This window comes from Thamnophis sirtalis, unplaced genomic scaffold, assembly GCF_051295495.1.
Source record: "Thamnophis sirtalis isolate CommonGarterSnake01/CBP01778 unplaced genomic scaffold, rThaSir2_p1.2 scaffold_3, whole genome shotgun sequence".
Taxonomy (NCBI): domain Eukaryota; kingdom Metazoa; phylum Chordata; class Lepidosauria; order Squamata; family Natricidae; genus Thamnophis; species Thamnophis sirtalis.
Genome location: NW_028261383.1, coordinates 147,922,626 through 147,942,632, shown reverse-complemented (window position 1 = coordinate 147,942,632; position 20,007 = coordinate 147,922,626). Strand labels below are relative to the sequence as shown.

At 41.7% G+C, this 20,007-nt stretch overlaps 1 long non-coding RNA gene across 1 annotated transcript in view; it reads left to right on the top strand.

The window, feature by feature from the left end:
* The first annotated feature begins 651 nt into the window (after positions 1 to 651).
* LOC148048222 (uncharacterized) overlaps positions 652 to 20,007 on the top strand; it is a 49,676-nt gene continuing 30,320 nt past the window's right edge. Inside the window, exons 1-2 of the long non-coding RNA XR_015695819.1 lie at positions 652 to 764; positions 852 to 1,004. This is a non-coding gene — a long non-coding RNA (uncharacterized LOC148048222). The remainder of the gene's footprint in view (positions 765 to 851; positions 1,005 to 20,007) is intronic.

Here is a 20,007-nt window from a genome sequence, read left to right as displayed (position 1 = left end):
AACCTTCTCAACATCATTTAAAGCTGCATCTCAAATGGTATTGTTACCACAAATGTCTTAGCTCCTTGATAGCAAAGGAAGCCATCTCTTTTATTGAATGTTTAGTGTCTAATTGTTACTTAAGAGACTAAAGTATCATTGTCCAGGTAATCCTTGTTTAAAGACCACTTGTTCAGCTACCATTTGAAATTACAACAGTGCTGAATGGGTGGTACTTACAACAGGTGTTTTCACTCCCTCGGGTCAGCTGCGAATGGATGAAGCCGTCAGATAGAGTAAAGGAAGTGACAGATCTTGAGAAATGCTTAAGGATGTTAGAAAGCGAATCGGAAGCCATTGGTGTTTTAACTTTCACTCTATGCCTATGAATTTCTTGGTAACTTGGTGACTTTTGAGAATTGCTTAGATTTGTTTTTGAAGCAGAAATTTAAATAAAATATGTTGAATTAATTATCTGCATTGCTGTCTAGTTGCAAACTACCTGGTAAAAGTTGCCTAAGAAAGTTGACCTTGAAAACATTGTAGATAATAACGAACTGATAAAAGTCCTCCATAAGAAAGAAATAAGACCAGCTGTGTAAACATTGTGTTGCCTTCCCTTGCTACATTATAATGGGCTGTTGAGACTGCCATCCTGTTAGTATGTGCCTCCCCCTTCTACCTAAGGTTTTTCTCGGTCACTGACAGAATCCTTGAGTAGTATGCAATGGGTGCCTTAGTTCCATTGGGCATGCAGTGGGTGAGGATGGCCCCAACGCCGAAAGGTGAGGCATCACAAGTCATCACAAGTGGCAGGATGTGGTTTTACTGGACCAGGAACATGTCCACTGATGGTTGTTTTTTCCCCACAGCAAAAGGGGCAGCCTCGGCTCTGCCACAAGTCCATGTTGCCTTCTTGCCGAGAAGCCGATGCAAAGGTTCAACAACTGTAGCCTTCTGTTTAAGAAAGATGCTGTAGAAGTTAAGGAATCTGAGGAACGCCTGGAGCTCGGTCTGGTTGCAAGGTGTGTGGGCATCCTGGATGGCTTTAATTTGTTTGTTTGTGGGGTGAATCCCTGAGCTGTCGATGAGGTACTCTAGGAATTCGACCTTTGGCACATTGATTTGGTATTTCTCTGTTTTAAGGTGGAGAATTAAAACAAAATAGGGGGTGACTCCAGGGACGCCATCGTTCCAACAGTCGTTCCATGATGGTTTGGAACAGTCCAGGGGCAATACCAACACCGAATTTAAAGGCACCCCAATGCATCACAAGGGTTTGGGCCTCCATCGTAGCGCCATCTACAGGAAACTGCTGGTATGCCTGCATAATGTCCAATTAAGTGAAAACTTTTCTGGGGCCTAATGAATGTAGTAAGTGCTGTATAATGGGTACAGGGTAAGCGCTTTGTTGGAAGGCTTTCTTTATTGTACACTTATAGTCCACACAGATGCAGACTGACCCATCCGGCTTGACTGAGGTCACTATAGGGGTCTCCCAGCAGGCATGATCTATCGGTTCTAGGATTTCCTAACCAATTAACTTGTCCAATTCCAGATCAATTTTTGGTCGGAGAGCAAAAGTTATTCTCCTTGGTTTCAGCCTAATTGGGGCTATGTTGGGGTCCAAGTTAAAAGATATGGGAGTCCCCACATACTTACTTAAGGAGTTATTTGGTGCTGTTGTCACAGATGGCATTGATTCTGGTCACCTCAAGGCCCAGGGGTTTGAACCAGTCCAGCCCTAAGAGGTTTTGCAGGGCGCTGCTTACTACCATCACAGGAAGCAGTCTGTTGAAATACCTGTATAGCAATCGGAAAGTGCCTTGTTCGAGAACCAGGACTCGGTTCCCTTGGTAGTCCTTAGGCATAGGTCTGGGATCCGCAGCTTGTGTCTCTTCAAGTTGGGGACAATCTTCTTAATTGTAGTCCAGGATGTGATAGTCAGTGATGACCCCACGTCTATCTCCATGGAACATGGAGATCCCTCAAGGTGGACTGTGACTTTCAGCTTTTCACCTTGCGTTATGCAGGTTTGGCCGATGGTTGTCTGGAACTTGTGGTTCCCTCCAGCTTTTTGGTTGTGGTTGCCATGTTCCTCATCTCGGTGGTTTCGGGTATGCCGTTTGGTTTCTTGGCTGTCTGGTCACTATGGAAAACTTGCTTCTGCAGACTCTAGCAATGTATCCCTTTCACTCATAACGCTGGCAGATGGCGTCTTGGTTGAAGTCAATTCAAATTTGCCACTTGAGATGGCTGCTTGCTGCCCTGCATCGCTCTGGGCTGGATTACCTAGTTCACAAAGCATAGTGGACTCGTTCGCACCACTACATTCTACTTCAGGGCAGATATACCCCGGGTATGGGAATACAAAGTGCGATTAGTGCTCCCTGGGGCAGGGGATGTGATGGCAGCTCCCTATATCCCCCAAAAGAACTGCTGTCATTGAGTTGAATGAAAGCACAGCAGTGAAAGTGCAGAACTGGTTTCATGTCAATCCAAGTTGGAAACATTTTCAAAGTGGAGCAGGAAAACCCAGTTCCAGGCTACTATCTCCACCTCCTCCGGATAGGAGCCAACTTCAAGTTAGGCAATTAACTCATCAGCAACCCTTCCCTTCTCTTCTGGGCAAGAAGAAGGAATTGCTTAGGAATGACCTAAGGTAAGCTTGTGTCTGTGTATGGTGAACCTGTTCTTCTAAATCTAATTCTGAATTTGTTCCAACTTGCCCAGAGAGAAATAGCTGGAGATTTCGGGCTCTGGGCTCACATTCACAGCCAAAAGAGAGGAAGACAATAGAGGAATCTGATGCTTGTTGACAGGAGATTGCAGAAATCTCAGCGGGACGATCAGAGCTCTTTCAATACAATACAATACAATACAATATAATACAATACAATACAATACAATACAATAGCAGAGTTGGAAGGGACTTTGGAGGTCTTCTAGTCCAACACCCTGCCTAGGCAGGAAACGCTATACCATTTCAGACAAGTGGCTATCCAACATCTTCTTAAAGACTTTCAGTGTTGGGGCATTCACAACTTCTGGAGGCAAGTTGTTCCACTAATTATTCTAACTGTCAGGAAATTTCTCCTCAGTTCTAAGTTGCTTCTCTCCTTGATTAGTTTCCACCCATTGCTGCTTGTCCTATCCTCAGGTGCTTTGGAGAATAGTTTGACTCCTCCTTCTTTGTGGCAACCCTTGAGATATTGGAACACTGCTATCATGTCTCCCCTAGTCCTTCACCAAAATCCCTCTCATTGCTATTGAGCAAGATACCACCTATATTCTACCTGTTGCCTAAATGTAGAACCTTACTCTTTTCACCATTGAATTCATTTTATTAGATAGTGCCCAATGTTCAAGTTTGTCAAGATCCTTCTATATCTTTAGCCTATCTTCTGGAGTGTTGGCTATTCCTGCCAGCTTGGTGTCATCTTCAAATTTGATGAGTTCCTCATTTATTCCTTTATCTAAATCATTGATGAAGATGTTGAAGAGTACTGGGCCTAAAACAGAGCCTTGGGGTTATCCACTGCATACTTCCCTCCATGAAGATGCAGTTCCATTGAGGACTACACGTTGAGTGCGGTTGGTCAGCCAGTTACAAATCCATCTGGTGGTGATGCTGTCTACCCCACATTCTTCTACTTTAACTAGTAGTAGGTTATGGTTTACCTTATCAAATGCCTTACTGAAGTCCAAGTAAATTATATCGACGGCATTCCTCTAGTCCACTAATTTTGTCACTTTGTCAAAGAATGCAATAAGAATAGTCTGGCATGATCTGTTTTTGACAAACCCTTGTTGGCTTTTGGCTATTACTTGGTTTGCTTCTAGGTGTTCATTAATTCGTTGCTTGATTAACTTTTCCAGAATCTTTCCTGGTATTGAGGTCAGGCTGATAGGTTTGTAGTTTCCTGGATCTGTTTTTTTCCCTTTTTTGAAGATGGGAACCACATCAGCTCTTTTCCAGTCCTCTGGTAGTTCCCCAGTGCTCCAGGATCTCTGAAAGATATAGTTCAGTGGTTCTGAGATCTCGTCTGCCAGTTCCTTCAGAACCCTAGGGTGTGATCCATCCGGTTCTGTTGATTTGAACTCGTCTAGGGAAGACAGGTGCTCACTTACCATTTTCTACCCTATTTCAATTTGTGTTCCTAATCTGATTTTTGTGGTGCTGTTTTTGATAGGTTGGAGTGTTTTATCCCTTTGTGTAAAGATAGATGCAAAACATGAGTTAAATGGTTCTGCTTTCTCCCTGTTGCTTCCACTTTTTATACTTAACTTTTTTGTCTTTCAATTTGTCAGAGAGTTCTTTATGCAGCCATGCTGGTTTCTTTTGGGGGCTGTTATTTTTCTTCTTCATTGGTATTTTGCTAGACTGGGCTTTTGTAATCTCATTTTTCAAAATTTCCCAAGCTTCTTGAGTTGTTTTCCCCTTGAGGATTCTCATCCATGGTATTTTTCCCAAGCTCTCTCTGAGTTTATTGAAATTAGCTCTCTTAAAATCCAAGAGTCTAGTTTCACTTTGTTCTAATACTTGTCTTTGCATAATGTTGAATTCCAATATTGCATGGTCACTTGCCCCCAGGGTTCCTGTGGCTTCAACACTTTCTATCATTTCCTCTCTGTTAGTGAGAATTAAATCCAATGTGGCTTGTTCCCTTCTCTACTTTTTGGGAAACAAAGTTTTCTGCTAGGTTTGTTAGGAACCTGTTGGATCCTCCACTTGATGCAGAGTTTGTTTTCCAGTTGACGTCAGGGCAGTTAAAATCTCCCACTACTATTGTGGTGTGCTTCCTACATACCTTAGTCAGCTGACTAGCAAAAAGTTCATCTACTTCCTCTGCTTGGTTGGGTGGCCTGTAGTATAAAGCTATGGCAATGTCATTTCCCCCCACCCAACTTTGAATAGTGACCCAAATGCATTGTATTGTATGATTCATGCACATGGTATGGCACTCACTATTAAATGCTTGGTTTTGCTTGAGAGCGGGAGTGATAATCTTACCCGTGCAAACATCTATGTTACATGCACTGATAACCCTATGAATTTTAGATTGCTGGGGACAGAAATGTTCTGTATCAATTAATTCTCTGTCCCCGCTGTTCAGTTTAAATGTTTATCCAGAAAATCTGTGAATTTAATGCCAAGTAACTCAGTCCCTTTCTTGGATGGGTGCAAACCATCTCTTTTGTACAGTTTTTCATTGGACCAGCTGCAGGCATCATGACTAATAAAACCAAAGCCTTCCCTTTTACACCCCTCCTTTAATCACACATTAAACTCTGCTACACACTGGCCCTTACCTTTTTGTTCCTTATATATGGTACAACCTCTGAAAAGGTAAGCCTACAACCTATACTACTAAGTTCATACCCCAAGCTCTGGAAATCATTCTTCACAGAAAGTACATCTTTTTGGGACAGATCATTTGTGCCAAGATGTATAATAGCATCAACATCACAGTCCTTACTTGCATTCTTGACTATCTTAAGAATAAACCTCTTGTCTCTGCTGGCACCTTTCCTTATGGAAGTTTCAATCTGGGGCCAGGGGTGGCAGTTAGAGCTGCCCTGAACGCCCTTGGGGCTGCAGGAAGCTTCTTTCCTAATAACAGCGGTGCTTTCTGTCATCTGTCTTTTGGGAGCATTCTAGAGCCATTGCCTTACGGAGCACCAAACAGATTAAGTTAAATGAAATGGTTACATTCAGAATAGAGCTGGAAGGGACCTTGGAGGTTTTCTAGCCGAACCGCCTCCTCAAACAAGGCAGCCTCACTCTCACTGTCTGTGAGGGAGGAGGGGGGCAGGAGCCCCAGCAGCAGAAACAGCAGCCACAAAGAGAGGATGGATGAACCAAAGCTCTGGATCATCTTCGATCTAAGGAGCAAATGGCGGCCAGGCCTTTGGACGGCTTCTATTGCGGTTGTCCGTCTCGGTTGTCGCGGGTCTCGTGGGGCAAGTTTCACGTGGTGCAAGTGCTTCGCGGCTTCAACACGTGGAAATGCGATTTTATTTTATTTCTCCCTCCCTCCCTCCCTCCCTCCCTCCCTTCCTTCCTTCCTTCCTTCCTTCCTTCCTTCCTTTCTAAAGTCGGGGTTTGCTCACCTTACCTCCCTTGGACACACACTGTTTAGATTTTAGATTTAAATTGTAAGGCCTAAAATGAATTAGTTTTAGATCAAAAAACAACAATATCTCATTTCAAGTTATCTATGCTTTGTTGTTAGCTATAGTATATTTAAAATGGTCTGGAGAGTCAGTAAAATTACTGACTTTAATGATGCCAAAAATCCTCAGATTTGATTCTAAAGCCGCCATTAGTAATGATGCAAATGAATACAAGTGGCAGATGCGAGAGTTTATTACTCTTGGAGTCTTGGAACTTGCAGACCAGGATTGATGGTATGTTGCAGTTCAAAACATTGGGAGGAAACCAAGTTGTCTATCCAGGCGGGGCAATTCCTTATTCTTGCAACTAAGCATTATTTTCTTCCAAGTTCTGTTAGAGAGAAATCCACTTGTACTCATTGGCAGTTAATTAGCCATAGGTACAAGCAATTGGAAATGCCTTAAGGTTGTTCTATCATAATTCAATTTTCTATACATTCGGAAAACTCAATAGTGATCCCTTCCCCTATTTTGATATATAAAAATAAATGCCATTACATATCCTGATCTTATAATTCAAGAGAAAGTGGTTTGATAAATAGTTGTTCAGATTCTTGAAATTCATAATTCCCCTCATATTAAAGCTAGAGTATGGAATGCTCTCAAGGTTAGTAAAGAAATGATTAAATCCAAAAAATAATTCACTTCCCTTGGTATGCAGTGTTATATAATTTTGTTTGTTAGAAAACCTACACTGACTCCCAATAGATTTCTGGATGCAATATGGAATAGGGCCATTTTTTTTTGCAGGACAGGCTTTCTTCTGCCTGTTGACCAGATAGTATAGCCTTTATTGTCATTGTAGATCATGTATACAATGAAATTGGTTTTGTCCTCAGTGGTGCAGTTCATGACAAAAAATACAAACAACATAAATAGTATAAAGAATACTCCCTATGCAAGTAATTAGATCAAGTTGAGTGTGTCAGGTCCTGTTTATTTAATGGGGTCATTGGATCTACGATTCTCAGAGAGACAGGAAAAACAGAAGAGGAACTTAAAGAAAACTTCAAAAGCTCCCCAAACATTTTTAAAGAGAAAATTGTTGTTGTAAGTAATCTTTAGCTTGTGTATAGTACATATCCTTTACAAGTATCCCTCAACTAATACTAGCTAAAATCCAAGATGCTCAATATGACAGTTTATCAAGCTTCACCCAAAGTAATATAGTACTTGAAATCTAAAATTAGTAGGCAGAAAGTTAAGCGTGAGGTGGCACTAAACAAATGTACCAAATTATTTTCCCAAACTTTTCCACAAGATTATGCAGTAATTGGCTTAAAAAATTGTTCTTCCTCTATCACTCTCTGCCCCTCTAATCAGGAAAAGTTTGTACTGTGCCTGCCATTTTCTCTATCCCCGTCATCCCCTCTGATCAGGAACAGTTTGTTTTTTCTGTGCCTGTTTCTGGCAAGCCTCAGCAAGCCTTCTCTAATATCAGGCAGAAGGCTACTGAGCCGTATCCTGATTTTCTTAACAGACTGCAGGATGCTTTAAGACAACAGTTAGACCATTCTGAGGCTCAGATGGAGTTGTTGATGAAGTTAGCAAAGAAAAACACTACTTCCAAATGCCGAAGAGCAATTATTGGTCTTGGGAACGATCCTAATTTGGCAGATATGATTAAAGCATGTCAAGATATAGGAACAGCCTCTTGACAAACTAATTCATTGGCGGCTGCTTTATCGCAAGGCAGCAAGCCTAAAGGAAAGTTTTACAACTGTGGTAAACCTGGTCATTTCAAAAGGGAATGTTGAAATCTGGGGGTGGGGGATATGTTTGCAGCCTCCCGCAGCCCTTTCCAATCAAGGGTCGAAGCCAAAAGCAAAATGTCCAAAGTTATTTCATTGGTTGATTTACACATTTACTTAATCCTTCGTGTCAGATTTATGTTGCAGAATTGAATCCTTTTCATAAGTGTTATCCATCGGCTTTGGTAAATCATTATATGAATGATATTTTAATTGGAGTCCCAAAGATATTACCTAATTGGCTTTCAAAAATGCAAAATTATTTAAGTATCTCTGGATTGCACATTGATCCAGAAAAAAGTACACCTGTATGAAATGTTGCAATCTTTTTTTGCTCCAGTTTTTCTTTCTTTAATTAATTTAATTTATTAGATTTATAGGCCATCTAAATGTACATGAAAGTATTTTGCTAATTAATTTACGGCAGTTTTGGGGACCCTTATTGGGGTTGTCCATATTCTGCTTTGCCTGCATATATATATATATAGTCTAGGTCTGTCCGAAACTGAGTGATTTTGTCCAACTGATGTACATGAAAGTATTTTGCTAATTAATTTACGGCAGTTTTGGGGACCCTTATTGGGGTCGTCCATATTCTTTTTTGCTGGCATATATACTTAGTTCTTTATTTGATTTATTGACCAAAGGAAAATACCCTTAAGATCTGATTCCTTCTGTAGCGCTGCCTACAATTAAAAAAATAATGATGTTTTGAGCATTCAGTTTGTAGTTTGTATTTCTTTTAGAGACTGTTACCAAAACTCCTTTGATCTTTTCTAAGCTGCCTATGGCTGGATTAATGATTTTAGGATGCATCTGAGCTTGTTGCAGAAATTGGACTGATTTGATTAATATTGTTCTTCCTATTCCGAAATCTGATTTTCAATTTTATTTTCAGAATAATTTATCTCTTCAGTGTGCTTTAAGTGAGCTGTATTGCATATCATTTGCCTAAAGATCCTCGGCTTGCATGTTTAAGGACTTCTTCTTTTCCTGTTCGTCCATTGCTTTTATTTTCTCCTCTTTCCCAAGCTGTAACTGTGTTTTCAGATGGAGGGCAAACAAGAGGAGCGATTGCTTACAAGGACTCTCATTATGAAAGTTTCCTAGCCTGCAATACAGTTGTCTCTGCAACACTTAGAATTGTTTATTGCTATTTTAGCTTTCAAATTTTTTTCCGGCAGCCCTTTAATTAATTTCTGAGTTTCATCACGGGTGTCAATTTATTTTTAATCTTCCAGGTGCTTACATCACATCCAGGATTGATTCTAATCTTATGGCTTTGTTCTTAACTTTACAGTTAACTTCCTTCTCACCCTCCCTCCCATCCTCTCTCCCACCCTCTCTACCCATCTTCCTTCTATCCCACTCCTCCTCCCCTTGGTGTATTTCCACTATATGTCAATGTACTCAACTTGTCCTATTTTTACAGAGAAATTAAAGAGAAACAGTATACATGTGAAATCACATTACATTGAAATCTAACATTGAAATCTATATATAGTATATATCCCTCCCTTGCCCACCCTCCCCCTAACACCCCACCTCCCTCCCCCCCGACTTCCCTGAGTCCGTACACGGTATAGATTTTTAACAAACACAGTCTAAAATATATTGAGAAAAAAGAAATAAAAAAAGAGGTTAATAACATCTCTACGTTGATCTTAGTTTCTTCCTGCTACACTAACTTTGAACAGTTTAAATCATTCCTGATCTTAAGCATAGGCTATCTGGAATTTCTTAGTCCCGTATTTGTTTTGTATATAGTCAATCCATTGTTTCCAGTCTGGTTTATATCTTTCATTTGAGTGATCTTTAAGATATGCCGATATTTTAGCCATCTCGGCTAAATTTGTAACTTTCAATGTCCATTCTTGAGTTGTAGGCAAGTCTTCCTTCTTCCAGTATTGCGCCACCAACAGTCTTGCTGCCGTTATTAGGTGCAGAATCAAGTTAGTCTCTACCACTGTAAAGTCAGTACATATACCTAGTAAAAATAACTGAGGAGTAAACTTTATCCTTCTTTTAAAGATATTTTGCATAATCCACCATATTTTTATCCAAAATGCCTTAACCTTTTGGCAGGTCCACCATATATGAAAATATGTAGCATCGAGAGAACCACACCTCCAACATTTAGGCTGTACATTCGGATACATAGAAGCCAGCTTTTTAGGATTTAAATGCCATCTATAGAACATCTTATAAAAATTCCTGGGCGGGACCTTGCTGATGGTAGCAGCTTAATAGAGCTGCTCCCAAGTTCCTAGTCGCATTATCTGCCTTTACATCTGACAGATACCTCATCCTTCAGGCAAGAAGGGGAGGAGCTGGCAAGTGCCTTTTTTTAATCTTTGCAGCTTTTATGTCTGTGAAGAGAGGGGGGGGCAGCCGAGGCTGAATCATCTCCGTGCCGGAATCTACAGCTGCTTTTTTTTTCAGCTCAAAGTAAGATCCTCCCACTTAGAACAATATTTGAACTATCTGATTTTAATACAAGCAGAGCCTGTATCTGAGAACCTCATTTGCTTATTTAAATCCTAGCTTCATTTTTTTACAAGATCTTCCTTCGTTAATTTGCTTATCTAAAAAAAACTCTTAAAATGGCGATTGTGTATTCTCCGTAACAACACTCACCTCCCTAATCTTTTTGCAAAGAACAGCTATAAAACTTCAAAGGGAGGGAACAGCCGGCCAGCAGCTTCTTATTAATTAGTTTCATTTCTACAAGATTCTACAAGACTTTCCTCTTATCAACTTTGCTAATATATATTTCTGATACAGAGAAGTCTAAAATGGCGCTGAATATGCTGAGCTGCTTCGTTACAATGCTTTTTTTTCTGAAACCTTCTGAAAAGCCCTACGAAGCTAACAAAGGAGTGATTTAATACCTTTTTCCGTAGCTGCATAGCGGGCCAGTAGAGTTTGAATAATTGCTTGAAGATAAGACTTGTAATGGCCTCAAAACTAAATCCTGGGCTGAAACCTCCTCCTAGAAGTACATCCCCAATACCTGGCACAAAGTTGCAGCCTCCACCCTCTATGCCCCCTACTGGAGATTTGCTAACGAAAGAACTTTTTTTGGAAATTTTTAGAGAATTTAGAGAGGAGATAAAGGAGGAGATAAAAGAGCTTTAGGCGGACGTATATGATAAAATTGATACTAGGATTGCTAAAATGAAAGATGATATGCTGGGACTTGTAACTGTACTGACAGAACATGTTTCTGGAATTGAAGATAATCTAGAGGATCTTAACGAAGCTAATACCAATTTGACATCCAAAACTGAGGTGGTGCAACAAAAAGTTGAAAACGCTGAAAAACAAATTATTATGATACAGTACAGGCAGATGGAGCTGGCATTAAGAGTCAGGGGGTTGCGTGAGGATAAACAGGAGAACTTGAAACAGATTCTTTCAGAAGCTTTTGATTGTCTGGTGGGAAGACCAGGGTCCAACTTTGACTGGCAGATCGATAAAGCTTATCGCGTTAATTCTTGGGTGGCAAAAAAGAAGCAACTTCCCTGAGACGTAGTTATATACTTCACCACAAGAGAGCTCAGAAACATGATACTACAAGAGTCCAATAACACTAGGCTTCAAATTGGGGGCCAGGATTTGACTGTTTTGAAAGAAATACCACCTCAAATGCTAAGAGCCAGGAGAGACTATGCTTTTTTAGTGGAAGAACTCAGAAACCATCAGATACAGTACAGATGGGATGCACCATTTGGTATTATATTTACATTTGACAAAGGCAAAGATATCGTCTCAACTCCGTATGGAAAGCTCAAGATTTTTATCACAATATTCTGAAGGCGGGACACTCTGCACCATCTGACATGATGTGCTGGTGCCTGGAGGCTGTCAGGGTCTGGATGGGAGTTAACAAGCTTGTACTCAATCCAGACAAGACCGAGTGGCTGTTGTGTTTTCCTCCCAAGAATTTGGCCAGTATTCCATCACTCAGGCTGGGTGTGTGTGAAAATTTATGCCCCTCAGACAGGGCATGCAACTTGGGAGTCCTCCTGGACCCACAGCTGACCTTAGAACATCACCTGTTGGCTGTGACCAGGGGGGCATTTGCCCAGGTTCACCTGGTGCACCAGTTGCGCCCCTATCTGAACCGGGAGGCACTCGCGACAGTCACTCATGCCCTCGTGACCTCAAGACTGGACTACTGCAATGCGCTCTACATGGGGCAGCCTTTGAAGAGTATTCGGAGACTACAACTCGTCCAGAGTGCAGCCGCGCGAGCGATTGTGGGTGCACCTCGGTACACCCACGTTACACCTATCCTCCGTGAGCTGCACTGGTTACCGATCAGTCTCTGGATACGCTTCAAAGTGCTAGTCATAACTTATAAAGCCCTTCATGGTATTGGACCTGGGTACTTGAGAGACCGTGAACTGTGAGCCGCCCTGAGTCCCCCCAGGGAAAAGGGCGGCATACAAATAAAGGGAAATACAAATACCACCTGCTGCCAATTACCTCCCACAGACCTGTTAGATCGTACAGGGTCGGCCTCCTCTGGGTTCCGTCTACCAGCCAATGCCATCTGGCTACCACCCAGGGGAGGGCCTTCTCTGTTGCAGCTCCGGCCCTTTGGAATGAACTCCCCGTGGAGATTCGGACCCTCACCCCTCTCCAGGCCTTTCGGAAAGCCGTCAAAACCTGGCTGTGCCGGCAGGCCTGGGGTTGATGAGTTCCCCTCCCCTCTCGACTTGTATGGCTGTATGACTCTTGTGTATTTTAATTACGTTTATTGTGTTTGTATCCCCTTTCCCCTTTGGAGTTGTTCGCCACCCTGAGTCCCTCCCGGAGAAGGGCGGCACACAAATAAATTAAATCTTGAATCTTGAATCTTGAATCTGGATCTGGAGAAAGACCACAAGAAGGACAAGACAGACAGCAAACCACACAACTACCAGACAATATGTACCATCTCCCCTCCCCGGAAGGGCAAGGTGTTATGGAACAAAGACCTAGCCGTATGACTACCAGACGAATGGAAAAACAAGCTAAAAGGCAACAACCTCAACAATTATCAGCCATCGATCAAGGAGTTACAGCAACAAGGTCAGAAGCCGTGAGAGGAGCTAGGCCAAAGGTTAAACAGGCCATACAGGAGGCTCTAAAAAAGCTTCAGGTAACCAAAGATGACAACTAAGATTCTAACATGGAATGTCAATGGACTGAATTCTCCACAGAAGAGAAAGAAAATATTTCACTATCTTAAACAGTTTAAGAATGATATAACTTGTTTGCAAGAAACTCATATCAAATCAACTGATCAAAAATATTTGTTTAACCCAAAACTTGGTCAACATTTTGTAACTTCTGCTATGGAAAAGAAAAATGGTATAGTTGTATACTTAAGAAAAGACATTAAGCTGAATTAATTGAAGCAGATCCCTTTGGAAGATATATTGCGTTAGATCTAATCTTAGAAGGGAAAAAGACATTACTTTGGGGAATTTATGCTCCTAATCAACAGCAAGATGGATTCTATAGAAATCTTCATGCTAAATTAGTACAGTGGGACTATAGGTCGTGTATACTATTGGGTGACTGGAATGGTGTGATAGACACTAAAAGAGATAAGAAGACCTCTTGCCCAAATACTAAAATGCGAGCTAAGCTACCCAAACACTTTTTTGACATGATGGACGACTTTGAATTGAGAGATATTTGGCGAGAAAGAAACACAGAGGAGTATGATTTCACTTTCTTTTCTGATAGACATCAATCCCTTTCAAGGATTGATTTTATACTAATCACTAATGATTTGCTTTCTAGGGTGAAGAAGACAAAGATTGCGGCTAGGGTCCTTTCGGATCATAACCCAGTTTGGATGGAATTGGGAAGGGCAGTACAGGTAAGAAGGTCTTGGAGACTGAATGAAAACTTATTTAGATATGAAAAGTATATTAATGATTGTAAAAAATTGTTATCTGAATACTTTGTTTTGAATATGAATAAGAGTGCAATTAGCATTTTTGAGTGCAGTTTAATGTTCTCATCGTCACAATCCAAATTAGATAAGCCTTCGTTTTGTATACGATGCCATAAGGACTGACCAAGGTGAAACAGACAACCAAGTACGGTAGCATGTGGAAATACAGTTGCCAGTGCATTCATAGTTCCTTGTTCAAAATCAATTAGAATGCTGTCAGGTGCGACAGAAGGTCGCAGTTCGATCACTTTGTGGAAAACCCTCTGATTGTCAGGCTGTGTTTTTGTTCTCATGAGCACATATATTAATGGAATTGAGCGATTGTCAATTAAAGCATGTATCATAAATACCTGTAGAAATATTTCGGGAGCTACCTTGAATGTTCCGTCCATAAACCAGTGCGGATATTGCTCCAACAATTGCAAATTTGCTGCAGTGCCAAACATGAACATTCTGTTTGTGTCTTGATCACCCGAATCCCACAGAAGAAAATTTTCACAATGTGTTGTCACCTTCATAGTGTCCGGAAGAATAATGTCTTGAACAGAATGTGGCCTAAGATTGGTGACATCTGGCCTCTTCCGTTTCCGCTCGACAGTCCATTGGCTTGCTGAATACGATGGCAAAAGATGAGCTGCTTCCAGCGAGACTCCTGTTGTGCTGTTCACAATAATTTGTCAAGGTTTTCCACACCATTTTCAGTTCGTTCACGTATAGTATAGTTGCTTTTATTTTTTCACTTTCATTTTTTGTGGTATCTGGGGCGTGCATGTGTTCATGTGTTCATGTGTTCAACAGACATCCTGTCTGTTCTCTTCTTAAGTCTGCTGGCACACTCTCTTTTAGTGCATCCCCACGAAGACGATCCATCTCGGTTTAACTTGTTGCGTCGATATCTATATCCTTCATACAGCAGTTGTTGTTTTCCTTTCTGTGACTTAATAATATCCATGGCTTCAGTATGACTAAAAGTAATATTCAGTTGGTGAGTGCTGACTGCATTATAACGTGCGTTTTAACGTACTTATATGCGTTCTACCAGCACGCGATTTTGATTAAAGGCACAGCACACGATTTTGTCAGCGCGCATCTGTCGGCGTGCTACTGTCGCAAATCGATTAGCGATTATGAAGGCACGTGTTAGTCCATCGCGGTTCTATCGGCGCAGAAAAGACTTTCACGCATTTGTCGGTGAACCGCTGGACAGCACTTGTGACTCTAAGATCGTTTTGCTTAATAAAGTAGAATATGTAGCATTGGCTATATCTATAGTGGGTGTGCCAGGCTTTGCTGCTTGTGCTTAATGCTGTTGTATGTAATTTGATAAAAACAATTAATGCTACTTCTTTAGCTATTTTAGTAATTAATGTGTTGTTTTAATCTTTTAGATGAATCAAGAACCATCGAGCACCAATTCAATATTTTACACAATTTGGCCTCTGATTTGAAAATTGATACTTTAGGATCTTGGTGGGAAAGCTTTTGGGATTGGCTGCCCACAGATTTATTGGGAAATGTCATACGTTATTTAGTCATTATTTGTGCTATTTTATATTATATCACAGCTTTTTACCCTAAAACCCTTTTTCACACTACCTCAGGGTCAAGTATATGTCCTGTATAAGTAATTGTAAAGATGCTTCACTTTTGATTATGATTCTTTTACTAACCCCTCTTATGATATATGGCGTAACAAAATAAAAAATGAGTGAGATGTAGAGGTTATACAAAGTTATGTACAGACATGCGCAGCAAACTGCCATGACCTCAGTGACCGGTTACCTCAACATCTATGACCTCACCTAATTAGTAGAGTCAATCAGTACCAGGAACTATTGTGTTATGTGAAGCCTCTACCCTGGCTGGGATGGTCTTAGAGATTGACAAGGAGAATGTACCAATAAGATGCTGTTGCTATCCCTGCTTTTGCTTTGCTTGTTAAAACTGTATAAAAGCCAAATAAACTCTGCGTGAGGTAGACAGACATTTTGGATACAACCTGCTGTGATGGGTTTCTGAGACCAACAAAATATGTACTGAATAATGTTAGTTTCAAATCTGAATCTGCTAAATATAACTATTAGATGGGCAGGGAAGACTCATTCACTTCACCCACTGTGGAAAAAAAAAGTACTGTATTTTATGGAGTATAAGACGCTCCGAGATATAAGATGCGCCTAGATTTTGGGGAGGAAAACAAAGGAAAAATATTTACCTCTGCCTTTCAGCAATTTGCCAGGTGGAGCAAACAGCCAGTTTCATTTTCAGTTTCTCCCGATCATCAGCTATTACAGGCTGCAGGGATTGCTATAGCTTATTGAACCCTCCACAAGCCCCCCTTTTCTACAAAGCGGTACATTGCTGGGAGGCAGAGGCCAAAGGGTTGGGGCCGGTGGGGGGGGCTACATTCAGTGTATAAGACGCACCCAAATGTTCACCCCTTTACTCCAAAAAATACAGTAATAGAAAGTTGTGCCTTAACTTTATGCATAACATTAGATACCATATCACCTTTAGAATTCCTGTTCTAGATCTTCTCTCATCCATTTTACTTTTGTTGTACTAAAGAAAGATGTTATGTGATACCACCAAATCTTGTCATTCCGTAGAAAGCCAATAAATCCCTGCCTATGGTGTCTTCAATTAACTTGCAGACCTTTTCTGATTTTTAACAGCCAGATCTCACCAAAGGATGTTGGTGCTGAGAAGTGGTTAATTTGTTTATAGATGGGAAGAGAACGTGGTAGAAGGGAAACGAAGGAATCTTGGAAGAAGCTAGAAAATTATGTCTTAACTCAAGTTGAATATTCCTTTGAAGCTCAAGTAATAATTTTTCTGACTTGGAAGCAGGGATGGCAGTGACAGAATGAACTGAATGTTTCATGTTCTGAGAAGAAGGAGTTAGAGAAAGTGGGAGCAGTAGAAAGTGGAGGAGGTAAATGGGTAGTACCTGATGGAGAGGAAATATTGATTTTGGGAAGACTATATTGGGATGGTCATTGGGGGACCAAGGTATGATTTGATTTGTTTTTAGAAGCTTATGGATGCTGTGGATTGTATACAACACCTAAACAAATATGTGACAAATGTATAGTATGTAAAAGAGTTAATAAACAAGTTCTACAACAGAAAGAAAAGGGAGAGTGACATTTATTGTGAGGCCATTTCAATGCATTCAAGTTGATTTTAGTGAACTACTTCAGATGAGGAGACTTAAATATTTATTGGTGAGAGCGGCTCACTTGACTGGATGAGATGAAGCTTATCCAGCCATGAGGGCCACTGCATTAGTACATATAGCAACCAAGTGACTTGTTTTACTTCAAAAGGGCTTCAATCGATCATGGAGGCAGTGGCAATTTAGTATCACGTATCATGGAATGCAATGTACCATAGAATGAAATTTTTTCTATGCTATGAACCAAATGTTTACCATTGGCCTTGCTCACAATTGGAACCTGCCCAAAACGGGATACTACCACACTTGGGCAGAGTGGAGGTGGTTCCATAATGTGGAAGCTAAGGATATGTTTGTAAAGAACTGTATACTTGGTCTGTCTTCTTCTTCACCTTACCTCAGGAACAAAGGACTTCTAGCTCAAATGCTTTCACTCTAATTTGCTGTCCATAAGTTCCATCCTGGTGTTTGGATCCTCATGAAAAGCTGAGGTGGGGCAAAACTTAGCCAAGCCTGGGGCAGGTTCTACCAAGTCCTGCTGACCACTGAAACAGCAGTTCAAACTAAAGACAAAGAGGGGCACTACACATGTGTAAAAGGACCAGTGGAAGAACTTCAAGAATAGAATGTGATTCCTGGAGAAGACCGACTGAGAATAAAAATTACCCAAAGCTGATGTGGTCATTATGGTATGAGTGGGTTTTGTTTGTGATTTTTCTCGTTGCGGGAGTAGCAATTTTTGGTCTTTTGGGCCTGAGTGGTGGCCTACGTTACTCCATCTGAAGATCCCAAAACAAGCTGTTGAACATCTCACCCTGTGAGATGTGTTGGTTCTGTAACTGAACACAGTCATCCTAGGAGAGTAATGGCGAACCTTTTCTGGCTCCTGTGCCAAAAGAGTTGGGAGGACAACGGAGTGGTACGCGGGTGTGCCAAACTCATAATGCTATGTGCATGACCCCAGTACGCATGCTTGCCCAACCAGTGCTCCTTCCCATTTTTGGTGTGCTTTTTTTCACCCTCCCCAACGCTTTATGGGAGCTTTCCTGAAGACTCCGGAGGGCGAAAAACTGGTCCTTTGGGCAAACTGGAACTTTGGGAATGGACTTCTGGTTTGCTCGGAGGGCCTATTTTAGACCTCTGGAGCCTTCACGGGCCTTCAGGAGGCTTCCCTGAAGGCTCTGGAGGGCTAAAACCATTTAGCCTCGCATGCCCAGACAAATAGCTCCGCGTGCCACTTGTGGTAAGCGTGCCATAGGTTCGCCATCATGGTCCTAGGAGATAGTGATATCATGAACCCTGAAGATATAAAATGGATCGATTTAATTCAATGGTTAAATATTTGGAATATTTTTTTTCATGGGTAGGAATAATAGGATGAGAATATAATACAGTGATAAGTGTGAAAAATCATATATTACAAGCAAGGATGTTTTCTTCACTTAATGTAACCTTTCAGGTAGATATTTGTTCCATAATACCATGCTCAGATAATGAGAAGCAATATTCTATTGATCACAAGTATATTAGTGTGCTGAAACAATGAAAATGGGCTTGTGAAGGAGGGGAGCAGTGTCCTGGGTGGATTCAGGGTAGACCCAGTAATTGGGCACTGAAAAAACATCTATAGTAGGGCATATACTGTATTTTTAGGACTATAAGACACACCAGTGTATAAGATGTACCAGGTTTTTGAAGAAGTGAGTAAGAAAAGCTTTTGTCCTCCCTGGACCCCAGGAGCACTCTGCAGGCTTCAGCAAGGCTGGGGGAAGGCAAAAACACCCCTATTTCTGTGGAAAATAGGTGGAAAACAGACTGTTTTTCACAAAAAACGGAGCTGTTTTTGCCTTCTCCCAGCCCTGCTGAAGCCCGCAGAGTGCTGCTGGGGGATGGGGAAGGCAAAAGTGGCCCAGGCACAGGGACCATAGGCCAGTCCTTCTCTGTTTCTAGGGGGGGCCAGCAGGTCATATCAAAGCACTCTGGGGACCGGGTCTGGCCCCCAGTCCTTGTGTTTGATACCCCTGATTTAAGTTTAGTGTGGCCTGAACTTTTTGGAGCCCTCCTCCACTCTGAATTGTACAGAAAAGAGGAAACACTTTTCTTATTGCAGTGTATGCATTTTTATGATTAATTTCAGGTGACCAGATGTCCCGCTTTTGAGGGATAGTCACGCCTTTTCACAATTTTTCCTGCGTCCTGTTTTTTTTTTTAAGTCCCATTTTTTTTTAAGTTACGAAAAAGCCTCCAGCTGCCGAGGCTCTCCTAGCAACTGGGACCGTATATTCTTCTTCGAGACGAGCACATTACTGCACGCGCACCCCTGGGAGCTGTTGCCAGTGGCTGAGGGAGGAGAAGACTTAATCTATGTGGTGACCGCGGATTTCCCTCATGGATTTTTTCTTTTTCTGTTGCTTTGAGCAGCCCCTCCCTCCCCCCTCTCTCTTCCTCTCTCTCTCGGAGCTAGCAGTTGCCTCCGAGGCTGTCCAAGCTCAGCCCCTCCCCCTCCCCCTCCCCCACCCCAGACTGCTGCTTCTCCTTGGCTGCTCGGGGCTTCTAAATTGGCATTGCGTGTTGTTGTTTGAGGTGGGGATTACTGTGCCATAGAAACACAGCATGTGTCTCACGTGACTGATAACCTGGCCTCTACAGAAGAGGTAATTTTAAAAACTTTGGAGCGAATCCAGAAAGAGGGGAGAAAGAGGCTGAAGGAGTGTGTGAGGAGGGGAGATTTTCTAAACCCCATTGAATCCAGAGGAGGGAAGAGAGAGAGAGAGAGAGAGAGAGAGAGAGAGAGAGAGAGAGAGAGAGAGAGAGAGAGAGAGAGAGAGAGAGAGAGAGAGAGAGAGAGAGAGAGAGAGAGAGAGACGGAGTGTGTTAGGAAGGGGGAGTTTCTAAACCCCATTGAATCCAGAGAAGGGGAGAGAGAGGGGGGGAGTGTGTGAGGAGGGGGAGTTTCTAAACCCCAT